A 15,231-nucleotide genomic window follows, 5' to 3' on the forward strand; every position below is an offset into this window, starting at 1 on the left:
GACACTGTCATGCATCATTTGTACAATCAACATTCCATTAAAACTTCTGGATAAAATGATTCTGTAAGTATCAAATTTGGTACTGTGAATATCTCATAATTTTGCTGAAATACATGCACCATCAGAATAAATTTCAATGGATGTTTAGAACTTGCACAATTAGGAATCTGACAATTTGTATGGCACCCTTTTTTCTGGTCAGAAAATAAAAACTGGTTATTCACAGGAAATCCCCTATTTAGATATAATTTTTTTTTACCTTTTAAACAGATAAAGACCCTCTGTTGACTGCAGACCACCAGGAATGATTTCCGAGCAAAACAGTGGACTACAGCTCCAGTTTAAAATTCATGTGTTGTTTTCGTGGCTTTAGATGCCTGCCAGTATTTTTGCTGATTGATTTTCACTGCTGCCATGAGCTGTAAAACTGAGACCCACAGGGGCCAGTAGTTATAAGCAAGAAGTGTCATTTATAAGACAGTCCTGAAAACACTGGCTAAGTTACTATGTGACTCTACAGGAATGGAGACTCTGTTATTGCTTAGTAATATGGTTTTTTTTTCAGGTGCCGAAAATACACGTATGTTGCTACCTTGTAGTCAAGTATTCCCAGTGCTTTTGTGACTGACAAACTCCACAGTCACAAGACTGTATTCCTAAATTACTTTTTAGCTGTTTAACTCCAACTCTTTTTCTCATGAGCTGATAGTCAAGTTATGTGGCTTTCTCATACTACCAGCTTTAGCATTGTAAATTTGGGTGTCCTGGTTATTGCTAAAATAGTATTTACTCATAGTTTGAATAGCAAAATTTGGCTAGTTGTGTCTTGACTGGCTAGTTATATTTAGTGATAATGATGCAGGAAGCACAAGAGAATTAAGACAATCAAACAGTATTCTAAGAGTGAGCTGTTTCAAAATTTGCTGGCTGTTTCCCAAACTTACATATTTGTGTTGAAAATTTTCATTTTATTTTTTTAATACATGCACTTTTATTTTAAGGATTTCTGAAAATGACTGCTTCTGAATGTGTGTTATTTTTTGCCTCACATACCATAGTGAGAAATCTGAATATATCTTAGTAGTCTAGGTGACTCTAGGAACTCGTGATTTGCCTTCCATGTACCCCTGTTTTCTCAGAAAGAAATGATTGGCTACATTATGAAAGTATTGGGAAATCTACTTCCTTTTGTGCTCTTTTTAATGTGAAAAAGGTCAGAATAATGCTGCTTGGGGAACTGCAGAATCTTCATGGGTCCAGAGGTATTAAGAAATAACTATTTTCTTTTATATATTTGCAGAGCACCAGAACAGACTCTGGAAAAGGTAAAAAGGTAGTATAAAATATTGTAATATCATGGTGGGTTTTTTACATGTATCTATAATAAGGAAGTAATTCTGTACCAGAAAAATGTTAAAGCCTGAAAGATAATTAAATTCAGAAAAAAACTAATTTGGAAACAAATTAATTCAACCCACCTAGTAATTGGATTATGGGGCAAAGTTTTCTACAATAATAATATAAACTACCTAGGGGGTAGACTCTGAATTCTTATGGAAATTTACTATTAAAGTGTCATTTTAGTGCCATTTGAATAACTACTGTAACAAAAGGACACTGCGAAATATGAGTGATTTTTAAAAATCTTACCATATTGACATTTACTAGTGTTTTCCATTAAGTTTGCCAAAAATAAGATGAACTTTTAAATGTGTCCCCAAATCACAAAACAGTGCCTGCTACAGGTTTTGTAAGGTATGGCTCTACTCAATTTTGCCTTGCAAGAGTATGGGGGGAAAGATTTCTTTTTCAAAAACATTTATGTTAGTCCTCTATCTGTAGACTTGTTAGCCTGACTGAGACATAGAAAAGGATAAAAAACAAAATAAAGGTCAGAGAGGAGAAAGGAATGAACATAAATTTGTAGAAATTTATATTACTATTGAATGGTCCCAGTTGTTAGTACAGCTTGCAAGGAATTTAAAAAAGGGAATCTTAGATCTACAAATCGACAAATATAATTTCTTATTGTTTAATTAGGTAAATACATTACATACCATGTGTAATCCAACAAATCCTCTTTTGGAATCACTAGTATTTGTTCTGCAACTATTTTGTCTATGATTTCTCTCTGTGAAAGGTCTTGTCACAGACTGAGCAAAATCTCTTAAGGGAAAATATATATTTTTCATAATTGTGGAAAATGAATGAAAAGTAAATCAAAACTCTAAAAATCTATAAGTCTTTGTCATACCTGAAAGTTGTTTATAAAAGGTGAGTCCATATTTCATCTTTAGACTTCAGGTAACTGTTGAAACCAGTTACTGCTTTGGGTCTGCCCTTGCATGTCCTATGATTTGTACAGAAATATGCAAAATTACTGAAGTTCTGCATTGACAGTAGTGCTTAGTAAAAAGGTGTTAATAGTAATACCACCGCTCAGTTTTGAGCCAAACTTAGATGAAATCAGTATTTTGATAGCTTAAACTACATAGAATATGGCATTGCTTATGGAGTGTACCCATCACATGCAAAAAGCATGAAGATGTGGGTTAGCCCATGGTTGGTTTTATGTAATTGTCTCAGCCATTCTACCATAGGTACAGTAAGAGCTTTGAAAAAGCTCTTTCAGTCCTCTAACTCACTTGGTTAATTATATGATCTCTTTTAAAAAAGGAACTTTAGTCATAGTATTCACTTTATACCCTGAAAAGATCATCAAAGAACATGAAGGAAAAAAAATTTGTACAAGTTGGATGGTCCCAGATTTTAAGTCTAGGAAAAGTAAATGTCTTACTAGTTGAAATAAAAGGAAGAACAAAGTATGTATTTGAAAATATGGAAGAGATTATTTTACAGATGTGATTTCTTAGATCTGACTATCATATTCCACTGTGGGGAGTTGTGAGGAGTTCTTTTAAAATAGATGGTCTAGAATGGAATTAAGTCAACTAAGACAACCTTGTATCTGAGAACTGTTTAACTGTTTATTGATAATGAAAAACAAACAAGCAAAAAAAAAAAAAAAAAAGATTTGCCCCACTAAAGGGGGCTAGAAAAGACAAAAAAGGAGGAAGGAAAATGGAAAAGGAATGGGGTGAGAGAGAGAGAGTGTGTTGTTGATGTCCACGCAATGCAGGGTGCATGCACTCTGCCTGAGGGGGAGTCAGCGCAGCTCTCAGAGGAGTGCAGCTCCACAGGCACAGCTGCTGTAGGGATGGGTGACCACGCAAGCAGTGAAGGAGGAGGTGCTCGGGCAGGAGGTCCAGAACAGAGTTGTGGCGAGGATCGCGGAGATGAGTGGATTGGAGGCAGGCAGGGTTGGAGGTAGGTGGCTCAGGCAGGGACGCAGGGATGAAGCGGCAGGGGGGCAGTCAGGGATGCAGGGAGGCAGGACAGGTGGTGGCTGGGAGATGCAAAGGGTTAGGCAGGACACAGGCTACACACAAGGCTTGGAGGTCAGCCGGTGTCCTGCCAAGTGCCCAGATGGAAGAAAGGCGAGTATCTTAGAGTGAGCAAGTGCCAGCTGGGGCAGGAAAGCCAAAAGGCTGGAGCCAGGGCAAAAAGGACAAAAGGCAGGCTAGGGCCAGGGCAAAGAAGCCCCTCAGCAGGCTGGAACAAAAACACAAGACCCAAAAGGCCCCCAGACTAAAAAGCTCAAAAGACAAGACACCAAAAAGCCCATGTTACAAAGCCCCTAAAAACCAAGTCTCAAAATGCCCCAAGAACTTGTGATGCAGTTAATTTTTATGTCCCCTGGCTCCTTCCAAGGTCTGCCTGCTGACAGGAGACCAGTGGTCCAATCCAACATTTCACTGGAGTCCATTGGTGGAGACCTTTCACCATCTGACTGGAGAAGCCTCTCTGGAGGGTACAGTGCCTTTGGTGTTCCCCTGCTGACTGCCTGTCCCATGTGAGACATGAAATGGTTGTCAGGCAAAGTCTCCCCAGAAACAAGGCTTTAGTCCATCTTCTAGCTGCCTCCTGCAAGTGGCATGTGTGCAGCCTCTCCCTCACAGGCCTCTGTCAACCAGTGTTGAGACAAATCAAACTGTCTCCTCACACTGACTTTTATTGACTACATTGCAGGAAGCTCTGATTTTTATTTGTGAAACATAGATGAGCTCAAGAATCAGTGTTAGTAAATTGATGTGAAACTAGCTTGGGTTTTGATTTCCTTCTGTGAAAAGTTTGAGAGAAATAAAGGTACATGAACATTTTTTAAGACTGTAGATGTAGGTTATCCCATGGTTGTTTTTATGTAATTGTCTCAGACATCTCACAATATGTACAGTAAGAGCTGTGTGGTGTGTGATAATAATTCAGCTGTTATAGATGGATAATGTGATGGTTGGCTCTCACAATTAAGAGATGAATACTATGTGTATTTTAAGAGAAGTTTTATCAATATATAGTTGTGTTACTCTGATATGTTGTTTGGATGTGTTTTGTTCTCTCCATAGACCCCTTTCTCCCTGTGTGGTTCCCAAGGGACGGCCTTGGTAGTCGGGACATGTGGAGGGAGGGTGTGTGCCCGTGCCCCTTGCATGGGGCATTAGGGAGGAGGGCAGGTTTGTTACCAGGAGGTGTGGCATGACAACACCTGACCTGCAATCAAGTTGCAAGAAAGCAGCCTCCACCAATGGACAGTGAAGAGTTAATTGACAGACTTTAGAAGGAGCTGGACATTCCTGATGCAACACTAAAGGTATAAAAGGTGGAGCAATAATTTTGTGGAGGAGCACATGGGGGTTTAGTTCCATGTTCCCAGTGCTGTAATTTTTCCTTATTCAGTTTTTTGTTGTATTTTGTTAAGGTTTAATAAACCTTTGAAATGTTAAAAGTGAGTGTTGTAACTCACATCAAGTAAGTTGTATCTAACAAGACATCTTTACTATCATTCTTACACTTTGTTATATTGTTATGTGTGCACTTTATATAATATTTAACATATGTTAGTTAAATCTGATATGTATCCCATGGTTGCATCTTTCCACATGCAGTACTGCCAGAAATTGTGAGCATCACAAGATTTCAGAAAAACTTAAATGAGTTTGAGGATAGTGACCTAGCCAAAGTATATTTTGCTTTACATTACATTATATTAATGCAAATACAGTATATTTACATTACATACTACATCAATGCATAGTATAATGCATTAATTAATTGTACGAATGGCAGGGATAAGAAATGTTTTAAGTTAATTAAATGTTTTAAGTTTGTTTACATATTCCTGACCTTCAAAATTCTTTAAAAAATAATAATCTGCCAGTGCTTTGGAATTTTTGAATTAGGAACAATCATTGAGAATTTCTTCAGATAATGTGAAAATTAATTTAGGGGCAGTTTCCCATTGGGGAATATATTACATAATGTTGCAAGATATAAGAAAAAATTGTGGGTTTTGTGATACAGAAAGAATATATAACTTTATCAGTGCCAGTAAAGTATACGTATGCATTCCAGATTTTTAGGATTTGATTTTGCTCTGTAAGCATATTTGTATATTGAAGAAGTCAGAGCTTAATTATTTGATGTTTATTCATAGAAATATATCTTCAAAGTGAGCGGATTTACTTGCCTGGAGAAAAATGAAAATATGAATATATATTTTCCTCAAGTTTCTGTCTCCAGAATAAAATTTTCTAGGCACAATTGTACTTCAAGCTACTAAATGCTTTACAGTCAACTTTTCCAAAACACTACAACCCTCTACTTCAAAAAAAACCCCAAACCTTACCTAAAAAACCCAAAAACCAAAAAAACCTACCCAAAATCAAAACCAGAACCACAACCAAACCTAATCCCAAGCCAAATGAAAATCAAATAAACAACCCTCCCCTTCTTTAGAAAATATTTAATGTGTAAATGGCTCATCTGCAGAATGAGTATCTGATCAAAGAACAAACTGCTGCTTCATCATTTCTAAAATACTAATATCATTCTATAAAAGGTTTTTCATATTCTGTTTCTTCTTTCCTTGTTTTACATCTCAAGGATAGGTTTTTGTACTTTGCTGCCTGAAGATGTCAAGTCAATCTGCAAAACAATATTGAAGTAATTTTAAGTAGGTAGGAATTTAGATGGTAGGGTATGGCTTTGACTGCAAAGAATGTAGCTGAGCAGATAAAGTTTATCTTCCTATATTCAAGGCTCAGCTATATGGTTCAAATAAAAACTCAATCATATGTTCTGCAGGATTTCAAGTAGACTTTACTTTCACAGACATCTGCAAAGATAAAGGGAGCTTTATTTTTATGTAAAACTCATGCAATTGTCAAATTGATCTATTTTTAATGGTCTGTTTTCCATTATAACTAAGTGGAACAGCATTAAAGTAGCTCTACCCTATCAGAAAATGACAGCAGAAAGTTTAGTTTAACTTAAAATCCAAGGGCATATCATATGCAATTAATTTTTTGTTTTTAATTGTTTCCATAAACACATGAAGATTGAATTGATTGAATTAACAAAGTTGGTGTAGGCTTTTTGGTTCTATGTGGTATTTTAACTAAATGCTGAAGGATAAATTGAAAGCCAGCAATATTCAGGAAGTCCACATATTTTAATTTATGGGATAATCAAAGAAAAATTGGATCTCTGAGATGTTTCTTCATGGATAAATTGAAAGCCCTTAATTGTTTGATATAAGAGAAGCCTCATCAAATGCCAAAGCATCACAAATCATGTAGTACTGGGAAGAGTGCTGTAATTGTGGTTTGAATCAATTTTTTCTGTACTTTAATCTGAAATAATTTATTTGAATTAAAAAAATTAAAATGTTGTAGGGCATATTTCAGGCCACAAAAATAAATGGTACCAAACAGGTGATACTTAACATATTGCTTTCTTGGTACATTTCAATAAAAGGCCTTACTTACAGTGTCAAAAGATTGAGGACTATAAAACAAGCTAGAACTGTGTTCTCAGAAATGCAGTTTTTCAATGCTAAAAAAAAAAGGTTTTGGTGGGGTTTTTCCCTTTCTTTTTTTCCCCTCTTGTTTTGCCTGTCAGGTTTTGTTGTTGCTTTTGTTTTTTCCCTTTCATTGGCTACTATATCTGCAAGATATAGTAGATCCAAAAAGGGACACAGCAAATTAGGTCTGTACTTAGATAGCATGAATGTATTTCTTGTCTATTCAGAGGCAGTTTGGAAGGGATTTCACAAGAAGTAGGTTAGGATAATAACTCAGTCTGGTCTTCAGTGGCCTTTGTGTAGCAAAAAGAGGCAGTTACATTCTTTGTTTTGCTAGTTATTTGATAAGACTTTCTCATTTTTACCTATTTACACTGAGCTAACATTTTCAAACATATGGGAACTGTTCCTTGTTAGAAGGAAGACATGGATGTTTATGTGAGCCAGAGACCTGGACTTGTATGTTTCTAGCTGACAATCTCTGAAATAACAATCTCTCTTTGATGCGGTGGTCTTCAGGGCAGCCAGGACTTGGTGAAGGGAAGGAGAAATCTTGACTCCATTTCAGAAGGCTGGTTTATTATATTATGATATATATTATATAAAAAAGACCACACTATAACTATACTACAAAGAACAGAGAGAAAGATGCATCAGAAGGTGAGACAGGAATAGAAAGAAATGAATAATAAAGTTCTGTGACTCCCAGAGAGTCCAAGAGCTGCTGCCCCCTTGATTGGCCACCAAGTAGAAACATCCCACATTGACCAATCAAGAAAGCACCTGCTGCATTCCACAGTAGCAGATAACAAACTGTTTACACTTGAAGCTGAGGCCCTTCAGCTTCTCAGGAGAAGAAAATCCTAGCAAAGGGATTTTCAAAAAATATCATAACTACATCTCTTAACTCTTATGAAGGTCATCTGAGACAGAACTCAGGAGGAGAGAGCAGTCACAAAACAATGTGCTTATACATGTGTAAGAAGAGCAGCAGGGGAGTTGTATTTGTAATTTTTGCTCTGGGCTTCTTAAGTGTTTTAGAATCTAGTGTTCTTCTAGAATCAAATAGTGTGTTTTTAGCACAGTTGCTAGCCCAAATGAAAAGCTTGGAGTGCAGCCAAACTTTTGTCTTGTCATAATGTGTATTCTCAATTGCCAATACTTAAAAATGGTTTCACTGAGATTCCCAGATATAAAATTTAAAGTGTGCAACCTGCTATTTCTTATCTAGACCAAATTAAGCCACTGAAAGGTATCCCATGCAGATCACATTGTCCAGATCACACACTTCTATTTCATGCCGACAGATATACTTTTTGTGCCTGGCTGATAGCTTCATCACTGGACAATGTTTCCCTGAAGAGGAATGTTTATATTACTTTTTAAACTCTAGCACAATAATAGATTTTGTCTTTCACAGCTTTGTTTTCTGTTTATTTTATGAATACTGGTCTATTTGTTTGAACAATTAGATAAGGCAGATGAAGCCATATCCTGTGTGACAACCCACGTTTAAGGTGAAGGGAGTCCCCCTGAAGGTGGGATATCACATCCTGTCAAATAAAAAACCAAGATACTTTATCATTTCAAAACAATTTTTTTTTTGTTTTTAAAAGCAAAAATTGTTTTATTCATGATTTTAAAACCAAAATTGTTTTACTATCCAATAAATATTATTAACTTACTGTTTTTCACTTTTTAATCTCTGTCTCTCCTAGGTTGAACTGGAATTTCCCTTTGTTAACATGAAATTTTTTTGTGCTTCTGTTCTTTGGAGTCGCTGATCACTTTATCCAGCATGCAACCTGTTTTGCTAGATCTGTCGTAAGGCTACAAATTACTGAGTATAGCATGCCTAGTCTGAATAATAGCTTCTGTTCACTTGAGTAAAATTTTGCTTCTTTTTTTTCAGGGCTAGCTGCGCAAATGGTGGTACTGCATATTGCTTTATAACAGCAGCTATCGTAGCAGTTGGACTAGGTGCAATGCAGAAGGAATAAGCTTGGGATGATGGTAAAGATTGTGAAGACCCTTGAGAAGATTAAATAAGACTATTTCTATGTTTCTATTTTTCTTAAACTGTGCAACTGAAACTTTATTTTCATAGTTACTACTGATTTCTGACATAATATTTGATCTAGTTTTAATCAACAGATAAGCTTTATTAAAATTTGCTATACTGGTATTTGTTTTAATTGGCCAATTAAAAATCTGGGTGACTGATGGCAAATTGAAAAGGATTGAAAATTTACAACAAGTACTTATGGTCAAAAAAGATAAGCCAAAAGAAAAAGAGAATTATAAGAGCTGCTCTTATCACAGACTAAAACCATCTAAATTAAATAAAAACTTCTGGGGTTGGTGAAAGAGATATAATGAATATATTGACCAATTGAGATCCAAAACAGTGTGCCGCTTTGCTCAGTGAAGTAATTATCAGTTGAAATAACTTGACTGAGGAAGCGGTGGAGTTTTTTATTACCAGTTAGAAAAACACAAACTTGATGTGCTTCTAAAAAGATAAAGTCCAACTGAAATGGAAGGTATAAGTTATGGCAATAACTTTTTTGATATGATAATAATGTCTTGGAAGAAGTACAAATCAAAATCATTGTTCTGGCCTTCAGATCAATGAATCAGCATCTAAGTTTAAATTGCTATTTTTCCCCCTCTGTTAGAGCTCAGTAAAGGTGGTTATAAGTAGATTCCTCAAATTTTTCTTTCAGATAATATTCTGAGATGATTATGGGAAAGAATTAAATATTAAGACATTAAATTCAGAACAGTTTATAATTGAAAATTTTGTATGATACATTTTTGAAAGAAAAGCTGTGACTTTTTTTCAGGATGAAAACTAAGGATTGGAATAGCAAAAATAATAGTTCTTTTGTCTTTTCAGAATAGTTAGTACCAGTATAATGTGATTTATCAGTGGGAATTTGGTATCATAAATGTTAGTTTTATTGTCTAAAGCTATGTCTATCCAAAAAAAGCAAAGGTGATATAGGGACAATATTTGATATTATTCCTTATAAATATATGTGTTGTTATTCATTGTAAACATAAGAGTTATAGTCATGGGTTATGAAAAGTTGCTATAAACACAATAGTTGCAAATTAGTATGGGAATTTTATTAAGCAAAACTGTTGTATTTATATGTTAATTTGAAAAGAAAATATGGTATTGAAAATGCTGATGGGACTGAAAATATTCAATCTATTTCTAGTTCACACAGCAGATCTATTATTAATAATAATGGAAGGTATAAGTGGAACATTACAGTTGTATTTGTATACATTGACTATGACACAATTCCAGACAGCTGGAACATTTTTAGTTCAGTCTCATAACTATATACAATCTTTACGTCAGCACCATGGAAACACTTCATCAAAACCGGCTTTGTTAAACAAGTGGTGCTATTTTTACTTATTTTTTTTTCAATACCACATGATTGTTAATACTGTTGCGATAATTTTCTTGACAACAATGCCCAACCAGTCACAAATGGTGTTCCCCAGAGCTCAGTATTGGGACCAGTCCTGTTTAATATCTTTATCACCAAACTGGTCAAGAGTATTGTTTGAGTGCCCCACAGTCAGTTTGCCAAGACAGTGCCAAGCTGGGCAGGAGTGTTGATGTGCTGGAGGATAGGAAGGCTCTACAGAGGAATCTGGACAGGGTGGGTCAATCAGCCAAGGCCAATTGAACGAGGGTCAGTAAGGCAAAGTACCAGATGCTGCACTTGGGTCACAACAATCTCATGCAGCACTACAGTCTGGGGGTGCTGGTTGGCAGCAGCTGAATGTGAGCCAACTTGTGTTCAAGTGGCCAATGGGTCAGTGGCATCCTGGCCTGTATTATTAGCAATACTGTGGCCAGGAGGACCAGGGCAGTGATCATTCCCCAGTACTTCGTGGCACTGGAGAGGCCACACCTCAAGTCCAGTGTCCAGTTCTGGGCCCCTCAGTACAAGAGGGACGCTGGAGTGTGTCCACAGAAGAGCCACAGACTGGGAAAGTGTCTGGAGCACAAGTGTTATGAGGAGTGACTGAGGGAGCTGGGGTTGTTTAGCCTGGAGAAAAGGAGTTTCAGGAGAGACCTTATCCCTCTGTACAACTGCCTGGAAGGTGCAATGAGTCCACTTTTCCCAGATATCAAGCAGGAAGGACAAGAGGAATTGGCCTCAAGTTGCATCAGGGGAAGTATAGATTGGATATTAGGAAAAAATTCTTCTTGGAAAGGGTTATCAGGCTTTGGAACGAGCTGTCCAGGGACATGACTGAAGTATTTAAAAGAAATGTAGATGCATATGGTTTATTGGCGGACTTGGCAGTGTTAGATTAACAGTTGGACCTGGTGATTGCAAACGTCTTTTTCAACCTAAATGAATCCATGAGTCTATGCTTCAGTAATTAAGATAGGTACTGAAATTTCTGTTCTTTTTTCCCCATTGGTCTGTCTGTCTATCTATCTATCTATCTATCTATCTATCTATCTATCTATCCATCTATCTATATTTTTTTTAAGTTGGTGCAGCAGTAAAAGATTGGGATTGCTTTGAATGGCCATGAAATTGCTAGTTCTGATAAATCCAGAAAGCATATATGTGGCCTGTCATGCAAGGGGTCAAGAGAAATAGCTACAGAGCTCATTGAAAATAATTGAAAAATAAAGCAACAAAGAATCATCAGTTTGCGCATTTTAACTTTGCATGTGTAATTTTAACTCTAAGCACTAGGAGACTTCCTTTCTAACTTCAGTTCCTCTGAATGCATGAAGCATGACAGGGTTTTCTGAACTCTTTCAGACAATAGTTGTGAGTTCACTTTATTATCATGATGTTATGCTCAGAAAAACAGAAATATAGTTGAGAAGCCAAAATATTCTTTGAGAAGATGAAATATTACCAAAGAGATAAATTTAAACCAGAAGGCATGCAGTTCTTATTACATGGCACAAGTTGTTAATATGCACAGATGAAGGGAGTGGTCTTAATCCATTGACTCATTCACTTGGGATTAACACCATAGCACATTCAGAATAGAGGTCTTTTTAGTAGCACAGTCACATGATAGTTTAGAAAAGCAATAATTTTCACCAGAAATTATCTGTGTTAGGTGATATATCCCCCACCTTACTGACATAGTAATTTCAACATTTCATCAACCTCCTTGATCAGAATCACTTTCTCAAAGTTGAAATTTCTTGCATTGTCATTATGCTTCCTGCTAAGCACACATTTTTAATGTCAAGTTTACCTAATTTAAAGGATCTGTTCTACAAAATGATTTGCCTTTAAATGCGTACGCACAAAAACAAATGTTTCTTCTGCCTTCTGCCTGATTTTGAGTGAGTTGAAATCTGCATATTCTTATTGTAGTTTGTGTTTCCAATCTCTGAATCATTTTCATGGCTGTCTCTGTTTGAAATCTGAAATAACTCAAATATATTTCATAGGAAATGACGTAAATAAATAATATATCTTTTAGCCTAAGTCACTCTCTCTCATATGACTTGCTGTTTTCCTTGTAACTGAGTGTTTTGGTAGCCCTTTAAATTGACTATTACCACTTTTTTAAAATTATCTGTGAATTATTAAAATTATCACAGCAATCCTGTGATCAAATTACATGGTATCTTTATTGGATCACAGTTTTTGACTTCCTGTGACTCTTTTTTTGTGTCTACTTCATCGTTTAGGTGTTTAATGACAGAAAACATTCTCTTAACAGAATGATCACTTTTGCTTTTCTGAGGAACTCAGAAAAGTATAGACTGGGGAACGAGAGGATGGAAAGCAGCATCGTGGAAAGGGGTCCTGGTAGATGGCAAGGTTAATATGAGTCAGCAATGGCCTGACAGCCAGGATGGCCAACTGTGTCCTGTGGTGCATCAGGCAGAGCATTGCCAACTGGGCAAGGTAGGGGATTGTCCCACTCTGCTCAGCACTGAGGCAGCCTCACCTTGAGTCCTGTGTGCAGATTTGAGCACCACAATACAGGACAGATATTAAGCTATTGGAAAGTGTCCAAAGGAGGGCAGTGAAGATGGTGAAGAGCCTTTCCCTCCTATGGGAAATCATAGGAGGAGCAGCTGAGGTCACTTGGCTGAGGGGAGACCTCAATGCAGTCTACAACTTCCTCATGAGGAAAAGCAGAGGGGCAGGCACTGATCTCTTCTCTTTGGTGACCAGTGACAGGACTTGAAGGAATGGCCTGAAGTTGTGTCAGGGAAGGTTTAGGTTGCATATCACAGAATGATTCTTTAGTGGTTGGATGCTGGAACAGACTCCTCAGGGAAGTGGTCACAGCACCAAGCCTGACAGACCTCAAGTAGTGTTTGGACAATGCTATCAGGCACACAGAGTGATTCTTGAAGCTGTCCTGTGCAATGTCAGGAGTTGGACTTCAGTGATCCTTGTGAATCCACTGCTTCTCAGGATATTCTATGCTTGTAATTCTTTCCAGAGTTTGGCATATGAAATCTCTCATTTTCTGAAAAAGATGCAGAGGGATAAATGCAATCATCCCTTGCTAGTGACCTTGTAGATTGTTAAATGAGAACACTATGTCATGTACCACAAGCTAGATAAAAATTATGGGAAACGATTGCTACTACAATACCAAATACTAAGAAAATGACATAATAATTTTAACTGCAACTGACAGCCAAACTCTGTCTATACAGGCTAGTTTTCTCATACCTTCTCCAGATAATTTTCCTTCTGTAGATATCAAAGTATCTGAACTATCCTCCAGGTTTTGGGCATCTCCCTCCAACTTTGTATGGACTAATTTGCCACCAGACACTGTGACCCTAAATTAATTTCTCTTAAAACATAGTTAAAAAACTTTTAGATTTTTTCTTTTAAATATAAGTAGTTTATTTCAAAGATAAGTAATTTCTTTTAAAGATTTTTTTTAAGGACAAGTAGTTAATTTCCTCTCCCAGAGGAAACTCTCTGGCCAGAGTTGTTCAAGGCATAGAAATGTAGGTGGGGTTTGTTCACTTCAATTATATTGTGTAGTAGACCATGGTTAGTATTAGTAAGACTAAGTAAAACTCAGTCCCTACTTTATTTTGTATTATAAATTTTTACTTGACCTGAAGTTCATCAGGATTACTCTAAAACCTGGTATTTGTGAGAACAGCTTTTGATCACAGCAGTTTTGATCACAGCAGTTACTTCTGTAGTTAGGTTGAACTTTTTCTTCTGGGCTTCCAAGTCAGAGGCTTTTGCTAGTTGAAGGGGTGATAAATGTTATCAGGCACAGTTTTAAACACTGGTGTCTTAGAGAACCTGAAAGACAGAAGATGTGAGCCATGATGTGGCACTTGGCAATATGGTTTAGTGGGCATGGTGGTATATTAAGTCAAATATTGGTCTTAATGATATTTTCCAGTCTTCTATGATTCTATGATATTTGTTGTGGATATTTTTAGAAAACAACAATGGCAAAATGTCACACTTCTAAAAAAATCTTACAGATTTTTGGCTCATTGGTAAGTTATTAACATCATCTTTTGTTAACATCAAAATTTTCCCTAATTTTATTCATTTATCCAGGCACATGATGGCAGCAAAGTACTGAAGAACCCACTTGCCTCCTATATCATCAGAGAGCACAATAATTGGCTACTGCAAGAATTTAGTCTAACCAGAATGACAGCCACAGACAAACTGCATTAAATGTAGGCACATATAATTACAACGGTTAAGGAATAAAACCTGTATCTCTGTGCATGTTCATTTGTGAATATTTCCTTGCTGCCTTATTTTCTACAAAACACATACTTGAGTGTTAGGTGCCAGCATGGGTTAGAAATGTCAGTTCAATGTATAAAATAATTTTTTTTTGTAAGTTACATATTCATCACTCTCAAACGAGACTGACATCCAGTACAGCTATTTTTGTTCTGCTGAAATCCAGTCTAGATCAAATTGTGATTTAAAAATTGACCAAAAATATGGAGTAGAGATATCTTACTGCGATTCTTTAACCTATGTACTTGAAGAAGTTTTATATAATATAACTGTAATACCCATAAAAGCATAAACTAGAGATACATTAAAAAACTATTCCTGGAGAGAAGAAAAGATAAATGCAATGGAAGAAAATAAAGGGCTTAATAGAGTAATTTAGCTGATGGTTTTGTATATTTTGCCTTCTCCTTTTTCTACTGAAAAGCTATCTATATCTATCTATCTATCTATCTATCTATCTATCTATCTATCTATCTATCTATCTATCTACCTCTGTGTGTAGATATGGATATATCTATATCTGTATCTAGAAACACATGTTTA

General features: G+C 36.3%; 1 long non-coding RNA gene across 3 annotated transcripts in view; it reads left to right on the top strand.

Annotated features, from left to right (window-relative positions):
• Positions 1 to 10,114, top strand: part of LOC119697766 — a 28,235-nt gene extending 18,121 nt beyond the window's left edge. Inside the window, exons 3-5 of one of the 3 annotated variants that reach the window (XR_005255927.1) lie at positions 1,301 to 1,325; positions 4,464 to 4,708; positions 8,832 to 10,114. This is a non-coding gene — a long non-coding RNA (uncharacterized LOC119697766). Of the gene's footprint in view, positions 1 to 1,300; positions 1,334 to 4,463; positions 4,844 to 8,831 lie in introns of those variants that run through there. The other 2 variants (XR_005255928.1, XR_005255926.1) reach the window with 2 other exon arrangements.
• The last annotated feature ends 5,117 nt before the right edge of the window (positions 10,115 to 15,231 follow it).

Source organism: Motacilla alba, chromosome 2 (assembly GCF_015832195.1).
Source record: "Motacilla alba alba isolate MOTALB_02 chromosome 2, Motacilla_alba_V1.0_pri, whole genome shotgun sequence".
Taxonomy (NCBI): Eukaryota; Metazoa; Chordata; class Aves; order Passeriformes; family Motacillidae; genus Motacilla; species Motacilla alba.